This window comes from Heterocephalus glaber, unplaced genomic scaffold (assembly GCF_053883595.1).
Source record: "Heterocephalus glaber isolate CG9 unplaced genomic scaffold, H.glaber_assembly_v1.0 deba00001457, whole genome shotgun sequence".
Lineage (NCBI taxonomy): Eukaryota > Metazoa > Chordata > Mammalia > Rodentia > Bathyergidae > Heterocephalus > Heterocephalus glaber.
This window is the reverse complement of record NW_028258305.1, coordinates 6,828,393-6,846,874: the sequence shown is the minus strand read 5'-3', so window position 1 is coordinate 6,846,874 and position 18,482 is coordinate 6,828,393. Positions and strand designations below refer to the sequence as shown.

General features: G+C 32.8%; 1 protein-coding gene and 1 pseudogene across 16 annotated transcripts in view; one reads left to right on the top strand and one right to left on the bottom strand.

The window, feature by feature from the left end:
- The window catches only part of Ehbp1 (EH domain binding protein 1), a 350,855-nt gene that overhangs the window by 79,629 nt on the left and 252,744 nt on the right, over window positions 1-18,482 (top strand). The gene's annotated exons all lie outside the window — the stretch shown is intronic.
- LOC101721361 (COP9 signalosome complex subunit 2 pseudogene) lies at window positions 1,916-3,251 on the bottom strand (annotated as a pseudogene).

The following is an 18,482-nucleotide window of genomic DNA, read 5'->3' as shown; positions in this document are numbered from 1 at the left end:
TGATGCTGTTGAACTGTTACTGCAGTTGTGTAACTTAATGAGGTATTTCATAGATTGATGAAATCAGTTTGAAAGATTATTTCATGAACTGTTCAGTCCTTTAGAAAGAGTTGTTAAAAGTGAATTGCTAAAGAACTACTGTCAAATGTGGTGTTGGTAACATACTTGCAAAAGACTGGAAGGATTTTACATTCAAGTTGCATCTCTCCTCTTTTAAGTATTAATTTCATTTAAAAGAAATTTCAATTCATTAATGGTACATTATGGGTCTTGATTATGTGAGAAAATAAAAATACTAACATTATATTTAAAGAGAGCCCATTGAAACTGAAGAATGAAACTTTAACACAGGTACTGAACAAAATTAAGTTTCTTTCATATCAATATTTATTTTCCCCTTTAATTGGCCAGCCCCCATTCCAGTCAAATCATTTAGGAGGCATCCTACCCAAATGTATATAAAAGAAGCCAATCTCATGAAATCTGTCTTTATAATCATCTATTGTATTAATGAATTGTTCTTAAACATTTTCAAACAGTGCCTATTTCAGTATTGCCAGACATTTCACTTTGGGTATTAGATAGTAGTAATTTGCTTTACTTGACATTATCTAACGAGGTCTTGATTTTTCAAATATGCAAACCACTATTCATTCATTCAGCAATATCTAGTCACATAGCATGAATCCTAGGCAGTGTTCTGGACACTGGAAATAAAGCAGGCATAAAACAGATAACAAATCTCTTCCTCATGGAACCTCTGACCCTTCCCATACACGCCTGAGAATAAAAATTAATGTGCAAAATATATGTTAGACAAAATAATTAAAGATTACATATGTGGCAAATATATAGTATGTTAGATAGGTGTTATGAAGAAAAATAAAGCATGGAAGGAGGATCAGGATCCTTCTATATGATTATATAGACATAATGAGCCTTCTTATTCTTTAGATGGTCTCCAAAGAGAACTGGGGTATGCTTATTAAATTAATTTAAAATGTACAAGAGAGTTGATGAAATGAGTATTGTAAAATTATGGGGAAATTTTTAAATAACTTTGAGACACTGTATTAACCTTTTCCTAGGTTACAGCACCCCTCAGTGGTGAATGATAAAATTTACTTGCCCGGAGAAGGTGCTTATTCCTGCAGGAGTATCATGTAGCAATAACATGTTATATACAGTGTTATGCTCTACCCTATATTTTTAAATATACTCCCACATTTCATACAGAAGAGTTAGTAATTTCAAAAGGCTAAAGTCTGTATCTTGTAAAATCTATATTTTTTGACTGTTAGTACATTGTTCTTTTTTTTTTTTCTTTCTGAGCTACACTGTTTATTTTGCTGCTTGAAACCTGAGTGACAGTATGTCACTATACTTATGGGGTTTCATTTAAACCTTTACTACACTGCAGGTACAGAAATATATGGACACATTTCTGGAGAATTGATATTTTCCAAAATGCAGCAAACATTTTCATTTATACATGAGAAAAGGAAGTGTTCAAAAGGGTAAGCATTTCAAGTTATTGCTGGTTATTTGTGAGAGAATTTCTGCAGGTAAAACATGTTTAAATTTAACCAACAGTAGTGTGTCAGTATATTTAAAATCATGACAAAACCTTCTCTCTGGTCATGTTGCCCATGACAAATTACTATAATGTTGTATGTTTAGGGCAAGATGTCAATACAGCATACATCCCGTGGTATTTTGGTTTTCTTCTGGAGATTAAAGCTGTTTTTCTTGGGATAAATGCAGCAGCAAAACACAAACCAGTTGATCAAAAAAGCACTTTTGCCATAACTCCAATAATTTTCAGGACACATCAACCGACAGTAGTTTCGCCATTCCCAGTTCTTTAGGGGTTACATCTCTGCACTTAAGTAGGTCTATACCAGCTTGCTCTCCATTAAGCCAGTTTCCTGACTACAGCCTGGTTGAGAGAATTTAGTTGGTTGGTCTATTTATCTAGTGCAGAATAATGTGCAGTCCCTCTCTTCTGATGATCCAGTGCAAGGAGCTAGGTGACTCGATCAATTTGGCCATGGATAGTGTTATCCAATATGCATTGTACCAGTAAGCTTTCCACATCAGCCACATCCATATTTAACTCCTTAGAGATAAAAGGAATATGTATTCTTGTGTAAGGCTTAATTAACTTTATGAGCACTTGTGTTCTGATGTTTCATAAAAGCTCTTTGATGTGTTCTCTTATGAAAGGATCATCCATGATGTTGCTGTGATTTGTTTTCAGAATCTTTTTGAATTTGGTGATGTCATTATTCTGATAGGTACTTATTAAATTTGTCATTGCTAGAATTTCTAGATAATTTTTGTATGGCTTAGCCTCCTGTGAGTCAAATGGATTTATCCCCAATTTCATTAGCATGTTTGCTAAGACCTAGTATTTTAAACAAGTAGTTTGTCTTGAACTTCCTGATTCATCATAATTCTTGAAGGCTTAAAAAAAATCTGTGTGTGCCTTTTCAAATTCACTTTCTCTCGAGTGCATCTTACCACCACATTCTCTGATGACGCCCATGATCAGCAGGTGTGGGATCACAGACTTGATGTGAAGTGACTGCTCATAGAGTGCTGTCAATTTTTGTTATTTTTCTGTGCTGTGTACACTTGAATTTCCAAGGCATATATTTCTAATAACTGTGTACCTTTTTTCAGGTCATCTTCTCCATCATCAGTCTGGCAGGACAGATGTAACTGGCGTAAAATTTTTTGAAGCTTTCCATAATCCACTCATTCTAAATATAATTTTGCAAGCTTTGTGTTTGTCTTAAAGCACAGCCTATCATTCTTACCATCTTTCAAAGCTTCCAGTGTTGTTTCATAGAATTCCTGCAGTAAATCCATCTGTTTAGAAGTGGAGATATAATCAAGAATAGAATTAATGGATTTTTCAGAATAATTTCTCGTGACTGCACTCCGAATATAGGTCAAAAGTTGTTTATATCTATTCATCATTTCTGGAAAGTTTGTCAACTTGAAATTAATTTTAATCATTTGTTTCAGTGCTTTAAATCCTCATTTTTTTCACCTTCAAATTCCAAAACCTTTTGGAAGCTGCTTAAAGCTGCTTTCGGGTCATCTTCTTTTAGTGCTTTGGAATTATAGTACTGATTTTCCAAATCCACATTTGGTTCAGAGTTACTGTCTTCAGAGTATTCCAAGTCGTAGTCCTCATGGCACGTGAAATCATCCTTCAGGTCAGACATCTTGGCCTAGAGGGGGAGGGGGAGGGGGAAATTGGAGAGAACCTCCTCCCACCATCCTCTGCGCCTCGGAAGCGTCACTCCCGTTAGGACGTTGTTCTGACACTGAAAAGGCACGCTCTTTGAATGAAGTTTCAATACTTTGCTTTGCAGTTTGTGTTACGCAGTGCATAAAGAAGTTTTTAGACTTTATGTATAAAGTCTTATAGTATTAATAGTAAAAAATAGTGAAGTTTTATTTAATAGTAAATATTCCAATAAAACAAAGATATTTCTACAATGCATAATTCTTCCAAATTTATTGGGCACTTTGTACCAGGTGTTATGTGGAATGTAAATATATAGTGTGTTAGATACTTGTTGTGGAGAACTCTGTTACTGTTAATACTGTAGGACATTATATATAAAGTCTAAAAACTTCATTCACTATGTAACACATTATCTAATTTGCTCATTGCAGTAACTCTGAGTCACATATATAGCCTTACTTTACAGATAAAGAAAATGAGGAATAGAAAGGTTATGTAACTTGCTCAAGGTTATATGGTTAACAAGTTAGGATTTGATTCAGTATTGTCTTTAAGGTCCAGGGTCTTTGCCTTCAACCCCTAAGCAATGACTGCCCCATAATGACAAAGATAAAGATGAAGAGAAAAAAACTGAAACTGTAGAATCATAAAGAAGTTTTTAATTAGCCTTCTTTAGTGGCAAAACTGGAAAAGAATATATATATGATAAAAAGAATATATGTATGGCCCTGGGATTTAGCTCAGTGGTTTCGCTGCCTGCCTCAAAAGCGGAAGGTCCCAAGTTTGATCCCGGGTACCAAAAAAAAAAAAAAAGAATATATATATTTGATTAATAAAAAGTTCCCTTTATATTCAGTCTAAAAGTTATTTGGATTGCTTGACTGCTATTAGACGTCATAAAATGGACATTTATCATTCACCTGAATTCTGAAGTTTTTTTTCTCAAAGCAACCTTCTTATTGCTTTATGTAAATGGAGATAAATTTTTTGTGACACAAAAATGATTCTCTCATTTTGTCCGAGCTTTCTTCACCGGAAAGCTATTTATATGTAAGTTGAAATTTTAGAGGTGATTCTACCATTAACAATCTGTGTGGCTTTAGATAAGTTAATTTTTTACAGCCTCTATACCCAGGTATAAAATGACGGTATTAATATCTACCTCATAGGTTATTGAAGATAAGAAATAAAAAATAAGATATGTAAAGCATCTAGCCTCCTGTTATTTTAATAGTATTTCTTTCTAGAGGACATGGACAAATATAAAGAGAAGGAAGCTATATTTCTAAATGTATGATTTTATTTTTCTACTCCTTTATATACCTCTCAATATTTTTATAATTCATATTCACTCTAAAGAATGACAGGGCAATTAGTAACATTACATTTGGATTAAATCTAAAATATTTTTATCTTACTAAAATGTTCATCTTTTGATTAGAGCATCATCATCTTATAAATTTAATCCAAGATTAAGAAACAGGTTTTTTTTAAGTAAATAAATCTGGTAACTTATTAATATCTACCTCTGGGCCTATGTTTGTGTTTCTTCACAATATATGAATATAATTAAAATACGAGTTATAAATTATCCTTTATTTTGGATTATTTATAATCCATTTACTTATTATTAGTGCAGCTAAACAAGAATGGATACTATAGAACAATGATTCCCTTGTTCGTCTCCATAATTTAATAAAGTCTGTTTACCCAGGCAATTTTGTGTGTGTGTTAATGTGTGTGTTCAATGTGAATCTACAACAATTCCATTTAGAAAACATTTTTTTTTCCTTCCTAGTGTACTAGACTACCCAACTAAATCTAGAACCACTGTATTTGTAAATTTTAGCTATAGGTTTTAGTTTTAAAAATCTAAAGTTTTTATTTTTTTATTCTATTGGTTTTTGAATGAATATAAAAATGTATATTGATGAGAAACACTAATCTAGATTGAGTTTTTTTAATGAATCTAAAAATGCACATTGATGAAAACACCAATCTAGATTGAATTCATTCATTGTGCAAACATTTAATATGCTTTTTTGTGTACTCAGACTTTCTGTGAATATTAAATATGAAGTTAATTAAGACATACAGAATTTCATCAATTATGAAATTCATGTTTTTTCTCTTCCTTTTTTTGGTGAAATTGGTTCATTTTTTATACATAGTATCCCAGTTATAACTGGGAGTAATTTTTTTCTTTCTTAGTGTTATATGAAATTATGATGTATCATCCTAAAACCAACTAAAACTTAATTTGATGACATAGAACAGCCTGTTTTCAAGAAGCTTTATAAACTGGTAAGGAATCAGATAAATAAAGGAAGAGCTATAGGGAAAAAGATATTCATGGAGTACTAGAGAACAGTACAGAAGGGCAGTCAGGGAAGACTTCGTTGAAGAGTGATTGCAGAGTTCAGTTTTCATTTTAAAAATGAAGTTAGACAAAAAAAGACATTCCAAGCAGAAGAAAGAGATAGCAGGAAGTAAAGATAAGATCAAAAGAGTTGAGAGTGAGTTCAGAAAAGGAAAAAAAAAAAGAAGAAAACATGAGCTTGTCTATTAAAAATCAATGAGATCTACTTTTTTAAAAAACAATTAATCCAGTGAACTTAATAAGCATGTGATTAATGAGAGGGTCTATGTCCTCCTTGGAGATCAATGAAAACTATTTTTTTTCCTTGGGGAAATGTATATAGTCTTTCTCACTATTTCTAATTGTGACCAGTGAGATGGACAGTTTGGCTCTAAAGTGCTTTCTTGCTGTTGTTTATTAATTATGTTAATTCTCAGGTAGTACTATAAATTCTCTATTCTGTTTCTTTTGTTGGGTTATGTTGTTTTGCCCAAACTCACTTGTCAAGATCTTTATAGGACTAGAAATGAGGTCAGGGATTTAGCTCAGTGGTTCCACCGCCTGCTTCACAAGCACAAGGTCCTGAATTCGATCCCAGGTACCAAAAAAAAAAAAAATAGAAATGATATAATAGTTTAGTTAAATTTGAAGTTTGAATCTTTTTAAAAGTCAAGTCAACCTATTGGTCTTAAAATGTTACATTCTGATAAATCACCTCTACTTTTTCTTTCAGAGAAAAAAATATATTTTTCTTTTTGTGTCATTACTCTCATGTCTGAGTAAAGACTAGATATTTTTTCAGGAACTATATAGCTCACACTTTCTTCCATTTCTACACTACAGAGCTAGTGTAGCTTCTGTAGTGGCTCTAAATTGGAATTACTATTTCAACCCATGCCCTTCATGAATGCCACTTTTTCAAAAGTCCAAAGGGTGAATACTACAATTCACTACATTAAAATTAGAAGCATTCTTCTCCCACCATGTAATCAGCATAATTTATAATCTACATACCAATCAATCAGAGGTGGCTATTCCTTTTTAGGTAGGGGAGGGCTTCTCCTATTATAGTCCCATTTATAGCTTTCCTATTAATATTCCATCCCCCCCAAAAAATGTGACCCAGTTAACTCTTAATCCTGATCAAAATTCTACTTGGAAGCATATTCTACTTTTGTTCTTTTATTAATCCAGTAACTAAAGGGTGATTTATTCAATAATGCCATATATCTGTATTTATTAATACCATATTATTGTATGTTTTAAATAGTTTTTTTCCCTCCTATAATTCATTCACCTTTGTAGGTAAGAAGCCAGTCCTTTCCCTATTGTATTCATTGCATTTGGTTAAGAAAGGGATTAAACTCTCACTCTTGCTGAATGTCAAGAAAATTTGTGTGCCTAGCCATAGTGACTACTTGTTGAGAGTAGTGGGAGTATTATCTTATGCAGCATTGACCAGAATACATTTTAAAAATGATAAATTGGAAATGTCTATATTGTTAGGTCTCTTTTAGGCCCTTCTATTGATCTAAATTTTTCAACTATGTTCTTTTCTTACAGGCAGTCTTAGACGATTGGATTTCTAAATACTTTAGAAATTTAAGGGATACATATTTAGCAGTTTTCATAAATCTAGTCAAGACTCATTCTTTTAAAAACCTTAATTATTTTGTTATATTTTGAAACATAAACAAAAATAGAAGTAATACCAAACCACTGTATTCTTATCTCCCAGCTCAACATTTGCTCTATTTTGCCACATTTCATCAGTCCTCCTACTTTTACTTTTGTTTGCTTTGCCAAATTATTTGAAATAAATCTTAGATATGGTATCATTTTTCTGTGCCAAAGAAGGCCAATTTAATCCTGTCAGTTTACAACTTGCTAACTGATACTGATATGTCAGAAAAGGTGACCGACCTATAAATGAATTTTGTTGTTGTTGTAAAGTTAACCTCTTTTTAGGTGATCTCTCTGACATATTAGGCTGAAGATTCAAAATTAGGTATTTTGATTCTTGAAAAGTAATACTCCAGTACTGCCAAAAAAAGTAATAATCATTTGTTTGCGTTTTTACATACAAAAAATTTCGACCATATTGGAAGCAATAAAGCTTTCTCCCTTTAACTCCCTTAGAATTAAACTTCTCCATTTAGAACAACAAACTCAGTTCCGACAGGCTTTCCCGCTCTTTTAATTACCTTGTCAACTTTCTGTTGTATATGATTATGGAATGGTGACTGACTGTGTAAATTAGGAAGGGTATTCTAGATAATGACCAGGCGTTAAGTGAAGCTTTGTTAGCCAACTCCTTTTTTTGTTAAAATTTAAGAGAAAGTTCATTCATACATTTTTTCTCAGTATTTTTATGTTAAATATTTATTTAATGTGTTGATATAGTTCAGAAATCTTGCAGATTGTGCTTCTGAAGGAAAATTCCATCTGTTTTAATTTCAAATACCCTTTTAACTTTAAAGAAAATAACAGAAAACTTTCATTGCTCTTAAGAAAATATGCCCAGGAATGATTGTACATTCTTTGAGCCAGTCATAACTCTGATCTGTGTTTCCTTTTACCTGTCTACTTAAATACTTAGTTTTCCATTTTCTAAAACAAAATTTAGTTTAATAATGCATGAAAACATAAAGACTGCATATATTAATGTACTGAGATGTTTTGATACACATATACATTGTATAAGGCTTAAATCAGATTAAACATCTATCTGAAACGGCTGTCATTTCTTTACTCATCTGTCATTGGTTGATGGTAAAACATCATTGATGTTTGAAAATGATAGTGAAATGAAACATCGTTTCTTTATGTTACATAAACTCAGGATTCTTTCTTGTAGCTTTTTGAAATGTACGGTTCATTATTATTCTTTAGTCAACCTACAGTGTACTAGCACACCAGAAATTCTTGCTTATATCTAAGTGTAACTTAGTACCCTTTGATCAATCTCTCCCCATCCTTTCTTTCTGTCTAGCTTGCCATTTTCATCTTGTCTACTGTTGTATGAGTCAGCTTTTCATTGCCAGGATCAAATACCTAGTATACATAAAGGTGAAAGGGTTTATTTTTGCTCATCGTTTCAGTAGATTTAGTTCATGGTCACCTGTCTCCAAGTCACAAACATCATGGTGGAAGGGCATGACAAGAGCAAAGCTGTTTAGTTCATGGTGGTGGTCAGTACGCAGAGCAGGAGAACATTGCCAGAAAGCAAGGGGCCAGGAGCCAGATGTGGTACCCAAGGGAATACCTCCATGACCTACTCTGACACATCCAGAACTATGTTTTACTAATCCCCTATGTGGATATAAAGCCAACCAAGTTGACAATCTAGCTTGACTGGCACAACTGTCATTTTTGGGTTAATTTTCAGAGTATATTAATTAGAAGAAATCAAGTTTCCATCTTTATATCCTGTATTCTAGATTCCTGATACAGGAAGGGAACTCAGTATCAAAAGTCAACTGTACTGTATTTATTTATGTAATTCAGGAAACACTGTTAAAATAGTAAATAACAAATGAGTGTTAGATCATTTATTTCATATAGTTTTATTTGTGAAATATCCTAGCTAACATATTTAAAGAAAAGTTTTATTTTTAAGTAATGGTGCACTACTTTCATTTTATTATAGGGTGCATAATTTTGTTTGTTTTGTGTGTGTGTGTGTGTGTGTGTGTGTGTGTTGTTACTGTTTTATTTTTTCTTTGAGACAGGGTCTTACTGTGTAGCCCAGGCTGGATTTGAACTTGTGGCAATTCTTTTGCCCTCATCCTCCCACTTGCTGGGATGACAGGCATGTGCTACCACATCCAGCTAGGATTTTCTGATTTTTGTCCTAGTTCAATATGTGGAGATTCATCTTTATTGATGTTAATCATTTCTTACAGGTCAAGCAAGTAGAGCAATAATATAAAAAATTCATCATTAGATTGATACCTTAATACTCCCAATTGCTTCTTCATTTAACGAGTTTTTATTGAATGGATACCATATGGCAGATACTTGGTACTGAGAATATAATAATGGAAAAAATGTGATCTTTGTCTTTAGGGATCTTATAATCTGGGAGGAGATAAACAGGCAACCACTAACATTAGGTTTAGAATGTTATAGTGCCCATATAAAGAATACTTAACCTATTCTTGGTGAGTTAGGAGAGGCTTCTCATTTTATACATGAGAAAACAGCGTTTCCAAGTAGATAAGTAAGTAAAAGTCCAAGTTTACATTACTGGTAAGTGCAGTTCAAATTCAAATCTGACTGAATCCAGAGTCTTGCTTTTCCCACTCTCCAATGCTTCTCTGACTTTTCTTCTCAGTTACCATTAAAAGTAAAGGATCAGGACACATACCTCCAAAGGACCTGGAAAGTATAACCAGAAATAGCTCAGTAAAAACACATTTCATTGAACTCATGTTTTATTTTTAATATTTTCTCTGACATTTTTGCCTCTTACTCTGAAATTATTCTGTGAATTTTATTATAAAAATACCTTGAATTATATATCACAGAAGAAAATTTACGCTACAGAAACTGCCACAGAGGTAGGTCTAGAGATACACAGTCATATTTGAAAAACTACACCTAATATGTTCTTGATAATTTCTATATTAACTCATTAACCTTTAATTTCTGTTGTACTTTTCAGCTATCATTATGCATGTACCATAGTGCATATCATCTTATTCTTGTTTCATGTCTGTATCACTCAAATCAGATTTTAGTATATGAGTAGAGATGTTTTTTGTATTCCTTGTAGTAGTTAGTACAGTGCTAAATACTAAAATCAAAGCCCAATGTAATAACCTAGGAAAACTGTTTGATTCATGATTTGGAATGGAATACCTTTGACCAAAGAAGAGATCTTTATAAGCACAGGACTTCAGAAAGAATGCATGCTGAAAGCACTTCAAACCTATGAAACCCTTCTTCCCTCAGTAGGCAGGCAGTACTTTGCACTGGTGCACTGATGCCATGTTGCTGTCACAACAAGCATGGCTCCTGATCTTGAATCTTGGGGCGATTAGCAATTCATGCATAGATGAACATCAGATAATTGAAATCTCTTTTAAATTTGAGTAAGTAGTTTGTGTATGAAGATACTTTTTAAAAAATTAAAATTGGATTAACAATGAAATAAAATATTTGCCCTAAATACTTTAAAGACCAGTCAGTATTTTTGTAAATTTAACAAGTAGATGAGTAACATGATGCAAGCTAGAAGACCACTTTATATTTAGCTAACCTAGACAGTAAAAGGAAGGTACTAGCATAAACTTCATTTAATGTTCTTGAATAATATTTAAAGGCCTAAATTTGTCAAACATTTAAATTAATGTGTACCTTCATCAAAACACCTTTGCCCTAACCCCCACCCCCCAAAAAAAACCAATAAAACCAAATCTCTAGGAAGTAGAAGGAGCATAGTATTTTTCCATTGTAATGGACTTTTTTATTTGAAGTTGATAAAAATCTTTTAGTGGATGCCTACTGTATCTTTTGAAGATCAAAGTAAAACAGATTTTAGGGAGTTAAGGAAAATACAGCCTTAAGCATTCTAGTTTCTATCAACTAAATAATAGTCTAAACTTTTAACATTTATACTGAAATGAATTTGATGGCCTATAATTTGTATAGTTATTATTGAGTCACAGTAGTACAGTGTAATTCATCTTTTAAATTGCTAGAACAATTTAGTTTATTATTCTTACTTCCTGCTAGCTAGCTTCAAATGTCTTTCATATAGATGAGGAAGGGAAAGAAAATCTAAGTTGCTTTCAATTCTATTTTTTACCAACTGGAGGGAGGAAGCTGATAAAGAAGACAGTCAGCTATCAAAACAAACCTCTAATACTGTCTGAGATATATTTAAAACCAGCAGTACATTTGAGCAATTTTTATTGTGTTTATTCATAGAAAATGAAGAATAAAAGACACTAGCACATATAAGATATTATGAATCTGCATGTGGTCTTTTTTTCTCCCTGACAGAAAACATTAGAACAGAGACTTGGTAATTGTTTTACAGTAGGGTTCTAATGACTCTACAGACTTTTATAGAAAGGCATCTGTTTAAGATTTTTTAGTTTATTACCTTCTTTGGTCTCTTTTCTATATTTGCTCAATAATACATAAATAAAACTTCCCCAGTCTTATAATGGACTGGAGTTTTGACTTTCCACTTCTCTGTCACACCAGCCACCTTGAAAGACTAGTTCATACATTGAAGACTCCTATGTAATTCTTTGCTCAAAAACAACCAAGAAGTGAATTACAAAAACTTAAAAATTAGTTAAATTATTTCTGTGTATAGAATTGGAACTTTGCACTGTGTAATTGCATATAGGTGTATTCATACTGACGGATAAACAAGTGGACATTTTTTCATGAATTATATCCTATTAAAATGGAATTGCTGGCATTTGTTACAGGAGATGCATAACTGATTAGAGAAACTAAATTTACATGTGTTCTTCAGATACACTGTAGAAAATCATCAGCTTGAGAATACAAAACTGTCTTACAACTTTTAATAACACATTTTAGCTTTCAGAAAATAAATTTTTTTATACTACTGTGTGGAAATAATATTTTTGGGGGGCCAGGGTGAATAATCTATCTACATTTAATTTTCCTATTTTTTTCTATTTTGTTCTCTGATTTCTCTCTGAAATTTTCCTTTATGGCTCCATTTTTTTCTTCATATAATCTCCTTTTTTTTCCTCAGTACTGGGGATTGAACCCAGGGTCTTTGTACTGACCTATATCTCACCCCCACACTTTTTATTTAGAAACAGTGTCACTAAATTGCCCAGGTAGGCCTTGAATTTGTGATCCTCCTCCTTCAGCCTCACAGGTAACAGTTGTGTGCCACTGTAGTTGGCTAATTTTTTTATATCATGAATTTAGAGAAACATTTTTACCTTATTATATTTCTCTGCTCTTACATAAATTAATAACATTTTTTAAAAAAATCAGCATTGTGGCAACTAGAAATTGATGAAGTAATGTCATAATAACAACTTTTTGCCCAGTGACATCAAACATAGGTGAATTGATAAATATGACACTTTAGTCTAAAACATTTTCATATTTGAAGAATATTCTTCTTTGCCTTAACACTAACTTATTTTTAAATAAAAATTATTTTGGAGGAACTCTGACCAGTACATGGATTGTCCTTTTAGATGCAACCAACCATTGGTGGAAAAATCCTGGAGAAAGAAAAATTGTTTCAGAACACACATGGACTTTTTTCCTTGTCATTATTCCCTAAACAATATATATTTTTTGGTATCGGGGATCGAACTCGGGACCTTGTGCTTGCAAGGCAGGCACCAGAACCACTGAGCTAAATCCCTGGCCCTCCTTAAACAATATTGTTCAACAGCTATTTATATAGCACTTAAATGGTATAAAGTATTACAAGTAATCTAGAAATGGTTTTTGCAGGACAATGTGCATAGGTTATATGCAAATTCTGTGCCATTTTACATAAGGGATTTGAGCAGATTTTGGTATCATTCATACCTTTTGGTATTTGATTCTGTAACCAATCTCCCATGTATATCAAGGAAAGACTGCATTTTATAGCACCTCTTTTCATATTGCCTTTGAAATTTGGTTGAGAATATTGAGACTAGGAAACAAAGTAAAAAGGAGATATTTCTTAAATTGCAAATAAAAGCAGAACCAAGGATTTCAGAAGCTCCTTGTCTCCTAATCTCAGGAAGCGAAATTAAATTTCTGTTATTGTGATCATTAGGACCATAGACAGTCAAAATAAAGATCTTTGTATTTTACTATGTCTCCAGGTTGCTTCTTGTGTACATGAAACTAAAGAGTTCACTACAGTATATCCTCAGATACTTTAAAAGCTAGTGGCCATAGCAGGGTAGGAGCAATTTCTCATTAATTCACTGAATAACTTTTTTCCCTAGAGTTATTTGCCTTTCAGATTCTGGCAATCTGAATAGTCTTGTGGCATTTGTTAATTATTTCAACCAAATCATTACAGTAAACTAGATTTGTCAAAACATTTGAGAATATACTGAAGGGAAAAGTTTGTCTTGAATATGTTAATTGTGTGTTTGTTGAATAGTATTAATAGGAAGATAGTTCGGTCCCTCATCCTTTTCTATTAAATCTGTCTTTCTCTATAACTTAAAATAAGCCCAGCTCACTAAAAAACATAGAGCTGTCCTTTGGAGGTAGGGAGGGGTGTGAGGTAGGGAGAATGCTCTATTGTAAACTTTCTTTAGCCAAAACTTCTCCATATAACTTTATTCTGGTTTTTCTTCTTTTCTTTTCTTTTCTTTTCTTTTCTTTTCTTTTCTTTTCTTTTCTTTTCTTTTCTTTTCTTTCTTTCTTTCTTTCTTTCTTTCTTTTTCTTTGAATTGTGGATTTGGTTTTATAATACTGGAATTTTTGCATTCTTTTGAAAATAGGGTCAATTTAGAAATCAATGAATAAAATAAATTTGAAGACTTGTTTTTCTCCTTAAATTGAGGAATTATTTAGAAAAGAGGTTAAGTGATATTAGTTGGGTGTAAAAATCAAAATTAGGTAGAAATCAGGATTTATTCATATTAAAGTTCCCCAAACAACATATTCAACAACATATGCCATCTTGCCTTTTTTACTCTTCATTTTTTACAAAATTATATTTTTTCAATTGACATTTTTGTTAAGCTAGGAAAAAGTGGAATTAAACTCTTTGAGTCACAGACTGAGTACTTTTTGTACTTCATCTTACTGGTCTGTGAAACTGATTATGTGATTACTTCCTATATGTTGTGGATATAAATAAGTCAAAGTGTTTGTCTTTGAGTAGTTTACAGTCTAGTGAGGAAGGCATATCTGTAAGCAAATGATGGGAAATAGTGATGAAGCTACAAAAAAGGTAAGGGGGGAGGTCTTCTGAGGATGACAAGCATTGTTCACATCTATCAGAAGCATGGGGAAGGCTTCAGAGAGGAGTTCACACTTGAACTATGACCCCAAAGCGTTTTAAAAGATCACCACCAGATAGAGAATTGTCTAAGGACAGGCGGTCTCAGGTAAGGACGAAGAGAACAGTGTTGGTAATAAACTAGTGATAAAATTGCTGCAGCTTTATACCTAAAGTAGCAGGTGTTGAAGCTATCAGGGTGAGCAAAGGTGAGATGGTGGGTGACCTTGCATCCCATACCAAATAATTTGAATTTTATTCTATATTCCTGTGCCCCAAATTTGGCTTCCTATCAGAATCACAGAATTACCTGTGAATCTATTGAAATATATAGTTTTGCCTGTACCCTGTATGGTTTTTAATTCATGATTCTGGTAAGCCATAAAGGAGTCATGGAAAAGTTTTAACCATAGAGGTAATTTGATCAGGGTTGTATTTTAAAAGATAAGTTTTCCTTTTAGCCTTTTCCACTGTGACTTTAAGTAACAAATACATTTTTATGTTATGATTTAGCACACACATATGTAGTTATATATAACTAAAAAGTTTTATGAAATATTTCTTTCTAGTATTGTAGAATATACTCTCATAGTGCCTGCTCTATCATGGCACGCTGTTTGCAAGCCATTAAGTTGATTTTACAGCCTATGAAGTTGAATTTATTATCCATTATTGGTTCATAGCCCACAGTTTGGAAAAACGTTGCTGTAGAGATTGAATTGAGGTATACAAAACTGAGTTGTAGATCACATAGGTAATTAACTCAATTATCTAGGCAGCAGACTACATGGTCCTGACATAGGATAGTGGCATTAGGAGATACAGATAGAGAAGGGAGAGAGATATATAGATATTTAGAAAATGGTGGGATCACTTCTTAGTGATTGATTAGTTTGAGGATTATGGGAGGCCAAGGAATGTAGGATGATTTCCAGCTTTATAGTTTAAATGTGTAAATACATGTGCTCTTTAGCAATATGGGGAACACAGGGGAAGAATTGGTAAGAATGGATTAAGAAGGGAAAAGAAATCCAAAAGTCAGATGGATATATATCAGTACATTTTTCCAAATCAGATCCCATTAAATAATTTTATTTTCCTCTTTATCTTATTAGAATATATTTCTCAAAGCTCTGTCCTTTCTTTTACCTTTTTAAAACAGCCTTTCTCTGACATTGATTTCTAGTATTTTTATGTGGATTACCTTACTAGTTCAGACTTATCCAGGACATATGATTTCTTGCCAAAATGAAACATAAAAGTTAAATGTTTTTCTTTCTTTCCAGAGCACATTAGCCTTTCAGGCCAGAAGTGATGATCACATTTTTCTGATCCTTCTGCTTGATATTACCATTTTATCTTCCACAGGTTCTTGGGCATCATATGTGCCTATTCATTCCCATGTATAAACAGCTGTTATTATAAGCAAAGCAACAGTTTTGAAGTCTGCATTTTGAAGTCTGTTGTCTATCCTAGAGAACATTTTCTGCCATTTGTGATTCAGTATAATAGATCAGATTATAGTCACAGTGTAAGTTATTCAGTTTCTTGGGTCAAGAATTTAAGAAGAGTTTGGTTGGGTAGTTCTGGCTTGGAGTCCTTTACACAGTTGTAATCTGAAGTGCTTGAGGGTAAAATATGCTGTCTTACAGCCTCCCCAGTTCATCTTTTTTGGTTGGTTAGTTTGGATTTCTTTCAGAGAAGTTAGATTGCTCTTGTGGCAACTGAAGACTTCAAGAGTAACTATTCCAGGTTTCCCAGTAGAAGGTGCATTATCTTTTCTGACCTAGCCTTGCCACATAGTGTTATTTCCCAAATTGCTGTTAGCTGCAGAGTAGTCACAAACCTGCCTATGGGCAAGTGGGTAGGGAAGTAGACTCTACTTCTTGATGAGGGTAATTCTCTAGAAGAAAATGTGGAATAAGAAATATTTTTGTTTGTAATCTGCAGCAGCTCTATAGAAAATAAATGAATGTCATCATATAGACCTTTAGTTTTTCTAGAGTTTTCTACCATGTTGGTGCTGCTCCTTAATTTTTCTAAAGATCAAGTTAGCTTTTGGGGTTTAATTTTCTACATCTTGTTTGATCTCTGAACTTGAGTTATTTGATTTCTGTGCATCAGAATTACATATATAGTTAGGAAAATCCTTTAGCTTATATGTTAGGTTTCCCTGGTGCAGAACACCTCCAGGCATAGCTATTTAGCCAGTTCTGAGTGGCTATTTAGCCATTTTGAAATGCATGTTGTCTTGTGTGTGTGTGTCTAAGAGCACTTCTAGATTCCTGTCTTCAAAACTAAGTGACTTTTGTATCTTGTTGAATAGACTTGAAAATTTTCTGAATGCTAAATATTCATTCTGAATATGTTAAATATGTATGTGTGTGTATATATATACACATACATATATATATACATATATATGTATGTGTATATATATATATACTTTACTAGGTTCTTTGTGTCTGTAGAGCTTAGGTATGGCTGCAGGAAATAGATCAAATACTATTTCATAGCCTTATAATTTTTCATTGGTAATAGGAAATAGATCTGACAAGACACTGTATTTAAGTATGTGCACTATTCCTTATTTTTAAAAATAAGCTCTTATCAATCTAATCATGAATTTTGATTGATAAATTTGTTTAGTTCTCATAGTGCTGCCATGCTTGACTTGTGCCCAATATCATTGGATAATCTGACATAAGTATTAATCCTAGCTGTGACTCTAAAATTATACTTTATAGGAATAATATGAAGATAAGCAATCCCTGAAAGAAAATAAAGAGCACAAAATAATATAGTTTCCTCCACCCCTCGTCCTTCACTCCCATTGATGTGTTCTTTAATAGTGGAGTGGCACAGTTTGTCTGTATTTAAGAAAGTCTATCTGGACTAGGCATTTAGTGGAATGCTGTTTAGAGTATTATAACCACTTGATGGCACCCTTTGATTTGGTACGAACCTCATTAGCCATAGCACAGTGCAGGATGTATTTGTAATGGAATAACACATAAGAACTAAAGAGACTGCAAGGTATCTGGTTAATGTAGAGATGAAATGAATGCAACAGCAAGGCTAAGCTTTCCTGACCCTTCATGAGAGAATAGATGAAAACAGGAAGAATAAGCTATTGTGCCAAAGGGAGATGATGAAATTCAAGATCCACACACATAATCTCTGGCTCAGCCTCTGAAATGTTAATCCCTGGGTAGAATTATTTGAGCTATAGATTGCAATTTATCATCAAAATGGCACTGTGTCAAACAATACTTTTTATATGTGTGATGTTTAGAACTATCCAATTTTAATATAAAATGGTTCACAGAGCACTGGCTAATATTTAAGTAGCAACTCTTTAAGGTTGTGGTTTGGGGAGATGGAGTGCAGTGGTTTCTTTATATCAAAATACCAATTGTATTTTAGAGAGCTTTTGAAGAATCTTGTGCTTTCTTTTATTGACAGTTTAGTTTTGGTGTCAGGAAAAAGTATTTTTAATGAATGCCTCCTGTCGTATTGAAGTTTTGGATTGTTTTCTTTCTCATGTTAAGGATATTTTTATAATTATAAAATAATTATAGAATATTGCATAAAAATACTCTAGCTGAAGAAATTGTATTTTTAAGGATTTATATGTAAGTTTCTATTCTGGTAGTATATCAAATGCTTTATGTTTCCTCTTAATGAAATTATCCAACTTCTGACCACTAGAGAAGGCTGCGATAATTATTATGTGTTAGTATTGTTTTCTTAAACCAAACTTCCAGCTTAAAAAACTACATAAATTTTAGTAGTGTAGGGGGAAGATGGGTGCTGCATATGTTAATCTGTCACTCAGATCATCATTTTGTAGACTTTTCTTATGTACAAAAACATTTTTTTTCCTATCAAGA